General features: G+C 43.5%; 1 long non-coding RNA gene across 3 annotated transcripts in view; it reads left to right on the forward strand.

Moving 5' to 3' along the window:
* The first annotated feature begins 421 nt into the window (after nucleotides 1-421).
* The window catches only part of LOC102554555 (uncharacterized), a 39854-nt gene continuing 28256 nt past the window's right edge, over nucleotides 422-12019 (forward strand). The window contains exon 1 of one of the 3 annotated variants that reach the window (XR_010054679.1): nucleotides 422-637. This is a non-coding gene — a long non-coding RNA (uncharacterized LOC102554555). Of the gene's footprint in view, nucleotides 1442-12019 lie in introns of all 3 variants that reach the window. The other 2 variants (XR_005488999.2, XR_005488998.2) reach the window with 2 other exon arrangements.

Consider the following 12019-nt stretch of genomic DNA (forward strand, 5'->3'; position numbering starts at 1 on the left):
GTCAAAATAGAAAAAAAAAAATCAGGCACTTCTGCTTCTGAATTGGCAGAGGGTTCATTTTATGCATAATTTTTCATGTTACTTTGAAAGAAAAAATACCTCTTTTGTAAGTGCTAGTCATGTACTGGGGTGAAAGTGAAGGTCACACCTGAACCCAACAACTTCTTAAAAACAGTGGAGGCGGTGGGGAATCAGTTTTTGCTATCTCGATGTGTAAACATCAGCGGTCAGAATCAATGCAAAGTGGGAAGGCCAGGCAGAAGGCAGCTGACCTTTCGCATACTCCCTGTGATGGCCCTGAAACTTCCAGAATGTAGAGATGCAGAGCTGTAGGCTGTTGTCAAAGCTGTGAATTTCAGTTTCCCCATCATCCGAGGCTTTGATGGGCTGAGGAACCGGAGCCTCACATTTGACAAAGCGTAGGACTCTTGGCATTTGTTCAAGATTTTAACTTAATGACGTCTGCTTTGCATCTTTAACGTTTACTGCTTTTTAAATCTTTTAAAAATGGATTACAAAATGGAATTTTTTCTTCCCAGGTTTTAAAGCACCATTTATATATTGCGCTCTCTGCCCTTGGGGAACCCTGGCTCTGGAAGTCAAGAAGAGAGAATGTGGAGGCGAATTGTACAAAACGGTAAGCTTGCATTTGAAATGAAGCCAGTCCTATTCCACGCTGTTCCCAAAATAACTTGTCTTCTAGAGAAATTTAGTCATCAACGTCTAAACACAAATCAGGAGTCAAGGCTAAGATTTTACCCATCTAAATGTACCACCTCCACGTGTAGTTCAGCAGTTAACACTTCAGACGGGATTAGTATGCTCTTAAATACACAGCTGTCTCTTCCGGTGATGAGAACGCCTGTGTCGACTATTCTTAGAAGCTTTAAGGGACTTCTGAGTCAATGGGGACACTAGATTTCCCTGCAAGCTGTCTGTCAAATCAGTACACGTCCTGGCTTCGTGACGTATCTGATGGAGGAGGAAGAGCAGCAGTCAGTGGGCGGAGCCGGCTTCTCACCTTAGGTATTGGGCTTGTGGAGAAGAGGAGTTCCGAGGGTAGTGGCAGGGACAGGTAGTGTGGAGGCTGCACTGACGCCACCCAGTGGATGAGTCTGCTTTCAGTCTAGATCTCAAAGAGGGGGTGACCCTGCCCAGCACATCCATGGTAAATGGTCCTCTTTGTGCTGTGACTGATAGATGTCACTCTATCTAGTGAGTGCTCAGAGTAACATGGGGGAGCCAAGCACGGTGGCACACCATTCCTAGAGGGATGATTTTTAAAACGAGAAGCAGCATTTTTGGCAGGCAGAGATTATCAAGAAAACAAAATCCTCCTTGGCAACAGCACTGTGTTCAGTTCTGCTTGTAGAAGGGAAATAAGGAAGTCATCAGGACGGTCGCTGAGGAGGCAGAAGGGGACTTCCTCGGAGCACACGAGGTCAGTGAGTGCATATTGGAAAATGAAGCTGGGTGCTTGTCAATGGTTACGAGTTACTAGTCAGTATCACAGAAGAAGGTAATTTATATATTTAAGAGACAGTCATTGGGAAAACATTTAGAAAAGATCATGATCTTTTGATACTTCTGCAACAGCCAAGAGTGGTCCTAGATTCCTATCATTTATATTGGACTAGCAATCCTGTTGAGTTGATGGCAAACAGAAAACAGGGGAAACATGCAGCTGAGATCGCCTAAGCCATACAGAAGCAGTGAGTTCACCAAATCATGTAGTACTGATTCAGTGGGTACTTACAATAAAAAAAAAAATGTAGGTTCAAGCCCGAGGAGCAGCATGCACTCTAGCTCACTAGTCTATGCTTTTGAGAACTACTATTTACATCAGATGAGGGTATGACTGTGGTCTTGAATTCTCATGTCTCCTTGTGCTACAGCCATAGGGCAGCTTGAATTGGAACAGAAAGAAAACCATGAGAGTAAGCACCTCACCTCTGGTTAGGACCACCCTACAGAAAACCAGGCTGTCCTAAGTACCAACTCCTAAATTAGCATCCAGCCAACGAACTGTTAGAGGAATCTTGTTCTTCCTAGACCTTATCTTCTCAATTATGCAATGAAAAACTCCTCATACTTTCATGAATGACATCTAAGTGATAAGCTATATGTGCGAGGATGTTGTGACTGTATGTAAATTACATAAATAAAAGTGAAAATTTTAAGAATTAGGAAAAGACAAAAAAGAAAAAAGAAAAAAAAGCAATGGCCTAAGACAGAGGGAGCATTGACTCTAAGCTCCCATCAGATGGTTCTTTGGCTTTGTGGACCATGGATTTTCTATAGTAAGTATTTGATGCAGCTGCCACAGAAGAAACCATATGTAGTTGTAAATGAATGTCTTCATTTACAAACCAGGAAGTGAGCTGGGTTTGACCCAGGAGCTATTGTTTGTCAACTTGTGAACCAGGGGCCTATTGAATTCTAATCATCTTAGGTGATCTTGTGTAAGTTATTTTCATTTCCCAAGCTTCCATTTCTAAGTTATCTATCACTACAGGACTCTGCCATGTCTCCTCAATGATGGGACACATGACAGAATAAGGAACCTTATTAAAGCAAAAAGTCTTACTGAATAACATTGTGAATTACATAATTATATGAGATGAATTAGATATAACTGTTATATGAGTAGAAAGAAGGTAACACATCACTTAGTTACTATTCTGTTATTGTTACAAAATGCCATGACCAAAGCAACTTGCACAAGAAAGCATTTAATTTGGATCTCCCAGTCCCAAAGGGTTAGAGTTCATGAATGTCATGGCAAGAAACATGGCAGCAGGCAGGGAGAAATGGCTGAGAGCTTACACCTGATGCACAAGTATGAGGCAGAAAGATAACAGGATGACTTGGGACTTTGAAATCTCAAAGCGACACACCTCCTTGAATAAGACCACACCACCTCTTGATCCTTCTCAAGTAGTTCCTTCAACTAGAGACCAAGCATCCAATTATGTGAGTCTATGGGGGCCATTCTCATTCAAACCACGATCCTGTTGATGTGTATACATGTGTAAGTAATATGTATGCATATGTGCACATATGTGTGCACCTGTATAAGCCATCAACCTTGGGTGCCTTCTATCAATAACTACTCTGTTTGTTTATAAACAGGATCTCTAACTGAACCTAGAGTTTACTGATGGCAAGACTAGCAGGTCAATGAGCTCTGGGGCGCTGCCATTGCTTGCCTTCTCTGGCATTGGTGTTATAGACATGAACCACTTTGCCACACTTCCGTATTGGGAAAGAAACCCACAGAGCCATCTCCTAAAATAAAGAATAAATCTTAAAGGGTCAGAGATATAGATTAGTGGTAGAGTACTTACTTAGCAAGGTCCTGGATTCAACATGAATGTTGGAAAAATAATTTTTAAGTAGGTGAATTGGTAAACTCATACTTGCTTTTGAGGTAAAGCAAAACTACGACTCAGAAAGATTTAGGGGTCTACACAGTCACTTAAGCAATAGGAGTGACAAAGGATAAACTTGAACTTGATTTCTATTCTCTACTCACTGAGCTATTTGGGTAGCTATGGACATCAGCTCAGGGGGCTTGGGGAAGAGTAGATAAAACCAACTGTGTGAGAGTATTAGTGTGCTCTGACAGTTGCTCTTCCCATGATTTCCCCTTTCTTCTCCTTTCTTCCAAGGACTAGTTTGCTGACTCTCTGAGAGCTGTTTTCTGAACCACCTGCTAGAACCCCATACCCACTGAAAAGACATTTCCTACAAGAGTGCCCCAGCAAACCAAAGTAAGAGGAACCCTTCTGCCCAATCAAGTCCCAGTGACACAAAAGAGGAACCAAGAAAGGGTGACTAACAGAACCTATTTATCTAGGAAGGTCTTGGTTAAAGTCCCCAGAAACTGCTCAGTCCTGAGAAAACTAGAAAGAACTCATTACCATGATGGTTAGTTCTGGGTATCAGTCTGACTGGACTTAGGAATACTCAGAAAACTGGTAAACCATTACTCTGGAGTATAGACTGTCATGAATCCTTGCACACTTAGTAGGCGAGATACATCCTTTACATGCCTGGTTGCTATTGTAGCAACAGTGGTGGGGGTGGCACAGACAGAGCACAGAGAGGTTAGATGGTTTTTTCCTCTTGTAGCTGGGATCTCTTCTTACCCTCCTGCCTCTATATTGGAACTCTACTCCCAGTTTCCCTTAGAGTCCAGTAGCCCCATGACCCCTGGGCTTTCAAGATTTTAAGTTTAGATTGAGCATCTCTGTGTCTCTGCTTTGCAGAAATCTGTTGTGGAACGTCTCAGCCTCTATGATCATGTGAATAACTCCCTTATTAAGTTACCTCTCATGTGCCTTGGTCTGTCTGTCTGTCTGTCTGTCTGTCTGTCTATCTATCTATCTATCTATCTATCTATCTATCTATCTATTGAAAGAATAAAAAGTACAGCCAAGAAGTCAGAAGTTTAGAAATGCTATCTCACCCAAAGAAGCCCTAAATACCTCAGATTCCAGACCCCGCTCTCTACCTATGAGTAGGTAAAAGGTCACATTTCTTGAACCTGCTCTCCCAGGAACTAGATTAAAGGGCTTAAGATAAGGCACTAAGTACTTGATCCCGGCCTAGTAAAGATAACAGAAAGCTTCTCCCAGGAACTAGCTGACTATAAAGTTATATTACAATCTTAAAAGCAATCTTGAGAGACAGGAAGCTTCTCCTTGTGATTTTTCACTGGTATTCTCCACATTTTCCAATGATGCCATCCCTACCCCCTTGGGTTGTGGCTTTTTCCTTTAAATACTCCTCTCAGCTACTCGTGGTCGAACTCCTCTGCCCCTGCCTGGGATACAAGTCTCGACCCCAGTGCACTGGTTCCTATCAATAAACCTCATGTGATTACAGCAAGGACAGTCTTACGTGAGTTCTTGGGGGGGTCGCATCATCCCGAGACTTGAGTGAGGGCCTCCCTGCTCTGGGGGTCTTTCACTATCTATCTATCGTCTATCCACCCATCCATCCATCCATCAATCCATCTACCTATCTTCTATCTCTATACTATTGTGGTGGTTTAAGTGAGGATAGCCTCCATAGGCTCATATACTTAAACACTTGGTCCCAAGTTGGAGGAACTGTTTGGGAAGGTTTAGGAGGTATGGCTTTTTTTGGAAGAAGTGTGTTGCTTGGTGGTATGCTTATGTTTCAGAAGATTTGTGCCATCTCCAGTGTGCTTTCTGTCTCCTGCATGTGGCTCAAGAAGTGAGCTTTCAAATGTTCCTGCCACCATGTTTTTGCCATGGTTCTAACCCTCTGAAACACAAGCCCTAAATTAAGAGCTTTCTTTTTTATGTTAACCTTGGTCATGGTGTTTTGGGTTTGGTTTTTGTTGTTGTTGTTTGGTTTCCTGTGTAGCACTAGTTATCCCTGAGCTCATTCTGTAGACCAGGCTGACCTCAGACTCACAGAGATCTGCCTGCCTCAGCCTCAGGAGTGCTGGGATTAAAGCATGTGTTACCACTGCCTGGCTGGTCATGGTGTTTTTATCACAGCAATAGAAAAGTAAATAAGACAACTATTTTCCACAGATTTTGTCTCTCTGAAGAATCCTGACTTACACAGTCACCCTGTGAGTCAGATAATGCAGCACTGTCCTTTTTACTGTGCTCCTTAATACTATGGTGGTACAAGGTGGCTACCATTTGTTTCAGGAAGTAGGATCTGTTCTCCCTTGCCTTGAGTGGAGAGTCTGGTGACTTCATGAAGTGCAGGAGAAGGGTGCTGCAGCTCAGGTCTTATGTCATATGTTCTGTCTGTTTCTATGCTTTCTCTTTGAGCCCTGAGCCACCTTAGATGAGTCCTACGCTGCTGAGATTGCCAAGGTGAAATGACACACATGTCCTATTCCTATTGTCAGCCCCAGCTTGTCCCAGCTTTCCACTCGACTCATAGGATCAGGTGTGAGTGAAGCTCTCAGATGCCACAGAGCAGCTCACATACCAGAAGACTAATGACACTGAGGTGACCAAGCAATTACATCTGAGGTGAAATTTAGGAAGTATTCAGTCAAATGCATCATTAGAACAGACAATGAAACTGTTTAAGCTGCCTGGCTCTGGCAAGAGGTAATTGAGTCAAATGCTAAATCTGGCTTAAATAAAGCACTATTAGCTTTTCTGTCTGCCATTATAAATAGCAGGCTGTCTTCCAACAAGTGTTCCACCAGTTCTGAATAATCTTACAGCCCCTCTGCATGGGCGAATAGTGTAGGTGAGGTGAGACATGGACTTCATTCTCATCTATCTGTCCTCTAATGCCTATGAATAGGGTTGGTCCCTCTAGACTCCTGTGTTTGAATGTTTGGCTCACAGGGAATGACACTATTAGGAGGTGTGTCCTTGTTGGAATAGGTGTGGCCTTGTTGGAGTACGTGTATCACTCTGGAGGTGAGCTTTAAGGGTTCCCAGTGCTCAAGCTATACCCAGTGTAGAAGAGACAGCTTCTCCTGGCTGCTTTCAAATCAAGATGTAGAACTCTTGGTTTCTCCAGCACCAGGTTTACCTGCATGATGCCATGCTCCCTGTCATGATGATAATGGACTAACCCTCTGAAACTGTAAGCCAGCCTCAGTGAAATGTTTTCCTTATAAGAGCTGCCTTGGTCATGGTGTCTCTTCACAGCAGTGGAACCCTAACTAAGACAGGGTGCCAGGCTGGCATACTTCCATCTCCATGACCTGTCAGCTCAGTGCCTTGTGCTTGTTCTTGATATCTACATCTTGCACTCCAGGCCTTGTCAGGTTTTTCCACAGTGACAGGCTGTGTGCCTGTGTCCATTGGCCCCACAAAGTAGACTCTCCCGCATCATTACGTTTATGTGTAGTGGTAAACAGTGGACTGCCTTCCAATTTGACCTCATAATTGAAAACCTGATGGATAAAACTGCAGGCTCCTGAGGGCAGTGCTAGGCCTTAAGTGTCCTTGGGCCCTTTTTTGAATGGACACAGTCTCCGTCACCACCTTTCTGTACTAGTTGGCTTTCCTCCTGCTGCTTCACAAGCCTAATCATTGTGTCTCTCAAAAGAACGGTTCTTAGGAGAGGTTGGCATCTGTATTTAGCAGGAGAATGGAAAGTAGAAAGGGAGTAACCGGCTTGGGATTGGTTTGAAAGTTTACAGCTTTCGTTTCTCCCTGAACTTTGCTTGTGATTCTTCTCCTGCTTAAAATACTTGCAAGAAGAGAAAGGGTGGCCCTAGAGTTCACTTGCCATGAGATGGAATGTCTGGGGGGAAATGCCAGGGATGAGGTTCACAGTCAGCAATTCGGGAAAGCAGCCCCTGGAGATCACGGGAGTGTTGGAGTTTAAGAAGCTACGGAAGGCAAGAGGATGTAGATGATGTGATGACTTTAGAACAAAGACTTAAGCCCTGATTCTCTGACCAGCTCCTAGACACAGCATCTATATAAAAGTCAAGGTCCACATGCTCATATTCCTGCCTTCAAACTCTGTTGGAAATACACAAGACTGCAGAGGAAGGATCCCTGGCACTGTGGAGAGAGGGCCTAACTTATCTACCTGAGAGTTACCCATAAATGTCTGGCTGGCAGACTTTAAAGGGGAACATAGTCACAGTTAAACAGAGGAGCCCACCATGACAGCATTAAGGCTGCCACTCAGCAGAGCTCCAGGGAAACCAACAACTACAGTCCTCAGACAGAGGGAACTGGTGTCTGGGTAGAGAATACTACCTTGTGCAAAGCTGTGCTGACTCCCAATCACCTCTTCCTCCAGTGCATAGAAATTCCTCTAGTCCTGGGCCTGGCAACCATGAGCTTAGCTCAAAGCCAACAGCTGAGAGCTTCTGAAGATACTGTGTCAGGATGGCTGTCTGGGGAAAAAGTAGAAGATTCCACGGTGGAGAGATGAAGCCCTGAGGCACATGTTCTGGTTCTTCAGAAGGGTGGGGAGGCCGGGCTGCCAGTCTCACATGCTTTAGTATGACTTTTTCTAGAGAGATGTGATTGAATACTTACTTATTCCAGGTAGAACAGTAACAGAAGAAAGAAACAATTACATCCCCTGGTCTGACCTGGTGAAGCAGGGAATAGACTGGGGTTCCTTTAAGGAGCATAGGTAACTCTGACAGATGTATTGTGGGAAAGCCCAACCCAGCATAATAGAAAGTTGCAGTCCTGGAGCTCTGGTTCCACCTTTCCGACAGCTCTACCGAAGAGTCTCGGATCTCCAGCAATTGTTCAGTTTATATACCTCACAGGGGGGTCTAAGGATACTTGAGTTTTCAGGGCCTTCCTGAGTCATGTGAGCCTCCCAAGTCCCTCCTGAAGGGAATGTGTCAATCTAGAGACTATGCAATGCATCCGGAAGCACAGCAGCCTCCAGCATTCCAGTCTCATATTTGACAGCTATATGCAGTAAAGTCTAGGGAAAAGCCTCAAGGCACGCACAGCCTGAAGAGCAAAAGGCCAGCCAATGGAAAAGCACCTACATCACCGAAGACCAAAGGCCAGCCAATGGAAAAGCACCTCTGCACTGAAGATCAAATGGCCACCCAATGGAAAAGCACACACAGCCTGAAGAGGAAACGGTCAGCCAATAGCATGAGTCTGCCCACTCCTTGATGTGTTCCAATGTGACAAGTTACAGCTTCCAGGTATTTACAAAAAGCAAATTGCAAGAGAGAGAGAGATGCAAGGAAAAGGAAAAGAAACTTACAGTAGACGTTAACATTTAAGAATAATCCACTTTTTAAATCACTGAGGGGACATTTGCAAAAGAAAAGGCAACTGAGAATGAGAATGAATTCTTTGAAATAACAAATATTGAATAGACATCAAAGTAAACAATGGAATAGAATTTATGGATAAAATAAAAGTTTATGAATTTCTGTAGACTTTAAATAAACAGATAAGGAGATTAATAGATGTAGTGACAGAGAGGGAAGGAGAGAGACAGACAGGCAGACTTATAACAGAAAAACAATAGCTACAGAAGGAATGATGGAATCATAAAACCTCTACTTTGAAGACATCCTGCTATTAATTTAAGGGCAATTTAAGGATGCAAAATGTGTTTGTAAAAATTTACTAAGGAATAACATAGGTCTCAAAGTCTCATCAATAAATTACTTATGAGCTACTGTGATAATTAATTTTGACTGTGACAGTTAATATCATCAACTTGACAGGATCTAAAACTACATAGGAGACAGTCCTATGGACATTACCCTAGGGGACTTATTCTCTTCATGGCGCTAACTAAGCAGGGAAGTTAACATAGACTGGCTAAAAAGAAAACAAGCTGACCACACTCATTCACATTCCTCTCCAGGTGCGATGCAACCAGCTGCCTCTGGAGGGCGCTACCAGGCCAAAGCAAAGCAAACATGGTACCAGCAGGATTTACCCTCCCCCTCTGCCCTGCTAAACCGTTAGATTATTTTCCTAAAGCTGGCCACCCAGGTCTACTCCAGGACTTGGCCATTTTTTTATGCCTGATTCATTCCCGAGACTGGTCCCCAAGGTCCAACTATTGAAACATCAAAGCTCGGCAATCAAAAATTGCCATTTACCTACTCTAGCATGCCCGATCTGAATTTACCATCCCATCCTAGTTCACTCTAACGCAGACCTCCCCCTTTTTCCTCTCCCTATTCCTTTTTGTCCCAGTCAGTGGAGACAGGTCCCTTCAGCCTCAAGCTTCTGCCACAGGGCCTTCCATGACTTCGATGAACTGTGCCCACGAACTGTGAGTGAAGTTCTCCTTTGAGCTGCTTTTGTCAGGATATTTTATTATACCAATGCTACAAATAATAAATACATTCACTAGTGTGAAAATAGCTAAAAATGTATAGGTATCTTGAATCAGATGATTAAAGTCAGTATTACCAATAAAGGATCAATATCAATTACTCTGTGGTGTTCCTACTGTGCAGGCCTGAGTCTACCCCAAGGGACACACACCCACAGCAGGCACTCAGAAGAATTTGTGGCTTCTGCTTTTCCAAACTTCTACTGTGATGAGGAAATTGTATTGTTAAAGACAGGAGAGCTACAGAGAGAGCCACAGAAACAAGGACTAGGGATATAGCTTAGTGGTAAAGCACTTGCCTATCATATGCAGAGTCCTGGGTTCTATCCCTGGTGTCAGGAGAAAGCATTACCAGAACTAAATGCAAGCACTTCCTGGATTGAATAAGAGAGAAGGAAAGTAATCTGCCGAAGGCATTACTGACATAAGTGCAAAGTTTGATTAAACCTGTAGATGAAGGAGTAGCATATACATTTAAGATTTTGTTATCTGATGAAATTGAGGGTTTGGTATTGAAGATAATTGGTATTTATGATAATAAAGGAAAGAACCCAACATGTTCAAATTAGAGATGTAGAGAGGGAGAAAGGAAATGGGACAAGGAAGAAAAATGGGCGGGAGGAGGAAGAGGAAGAGGAGGAGGAAGAGGAGGAGGAGGAAGAGGAGGAGGAGGAGGAGGAGGAGGTGGTGGTGAAAAAGGAATTAGAAGAGGAGGAGGAGGAGAAAAGGAAAAAAATTGAAGTCAGTAACTGAGTTGGTAAATTTGGGTTGAGAATGTGAAGCAAATATTTATACTATTGAGGCCACGTTTGCAGGTTTAAAATGTTTTTGAAGTAGAAACGATTGCAATAAAGTAAAACAACAAATAAATAACAACAAAAAGACACCTAAAGACTGAGCAGGTATATTAGGACATAACATTTGATATAAGGAGACTGCATATCCCCTGCTTCATATTAGTACATACGCACAATGTGCTTTTACAAAATAAAGAGTGGCGTGGCGGCCTACACACGTCCGCCTGCACTTGTGGGTGAGGGTTAGGAATTCCAGGCCAGCCTGGGCTACGTGAGGAGACCCTGTCTCCCAAGACCAAAATGAAACTGAGCAGCTGCAGGGGGGCATTTCCTAGAAACGCAATTGAAAGTTGGAAACTAATGTGCAGACAGTTAAAGGGGGAGAGAATTATTGATGGCCCACACACTTTGAAACCCTGTTAACCTTTCCTTGTCTTACAGGATACATAACCCAAACTGTGCTGAAACAGACTCCACTACCAGATTATCAAAGGGGCAGGACTTTACCCTGATTCATTGATTAGACTGGGAAGCCACTGGGCTCTGGAATGCAGAACTGTAGAACCACAGAGAGGGCAGATCCCTGGGAGGACAATCTATCAATGTCTAATGCAACAGCTGTACTGTGCACTTAACCTTTGACCCAGCAATCCCATATTGGCCATTTATCCCCCACCACCACAAAAAAAAAAAAAAAAACCAGAAACAATGTTTTTCCAGGACTCCTCATTACAGCACTAATTAAAATAGGGACATATTGGCAACTACCTCCATGCTGCTGACATCATCCTGCCAGGATGACAGAACAAAACAGTGGTAATGGGTTGGCCTGAAGGGCGGTCACTTATCCTCAAGTTGTTCTAGCTGGAACCCACGATATCAGCAGGGTTGGTTTCATCTTTCTGTGTTGCAGTGAATATTAAAAAAGAATCTCTTCCATCCCGTGCTATAGCTGGCACCGGAGGGCCACATGGCACCTAAGGGGTATTTTCATCTCAGTCAGCAAAGCAGCCGCCCTCTTGTAACTCTCTTGCTGCAGACCCTGCTCACATTCCCTGTATCTTCCCGCTGTGGCTACAGTCACAACTCATCAATAACCTTGTAATTTAGCAATCAGACTTGTATCTTAAATCCTCAATCCACAAAACTTCCACATAATAAATTCACAACCAATGATATAAACTGCCCACCTAGATAAGGCAAATTGTCCTATAAAAGTCCATCTGTTAAGAAATATTCATGACTACCTGTGGTCATTTAAGGCCACATGGATCTGGGCTGACCTTCTCTGCCTCTACCTTGGTTCCTCTCCTTTTCCTCTCTCTCGCCTTATAAAAACTCTGTCCCTGCCTTACTTTTTCACTGCCCAATCACAGGCCTTGCCTTATCTTGTGCCAGCCCTCATCTGCATA

The sequence above is a fragment of the Rattus norvegicus genome, chromosome 9 (assembly GCF_036323735.1).
Source record: "Rattus norvegicus strain BN/NHsdMcwi chromosome 9, GRCr8, whole genome shotgun sequence".
Lineage (NCBI taxonomy): Eukaryota > Metazoa > Chordata > Mammalia > Rodentia > Muridae > Rattus > Rattus norvegicus.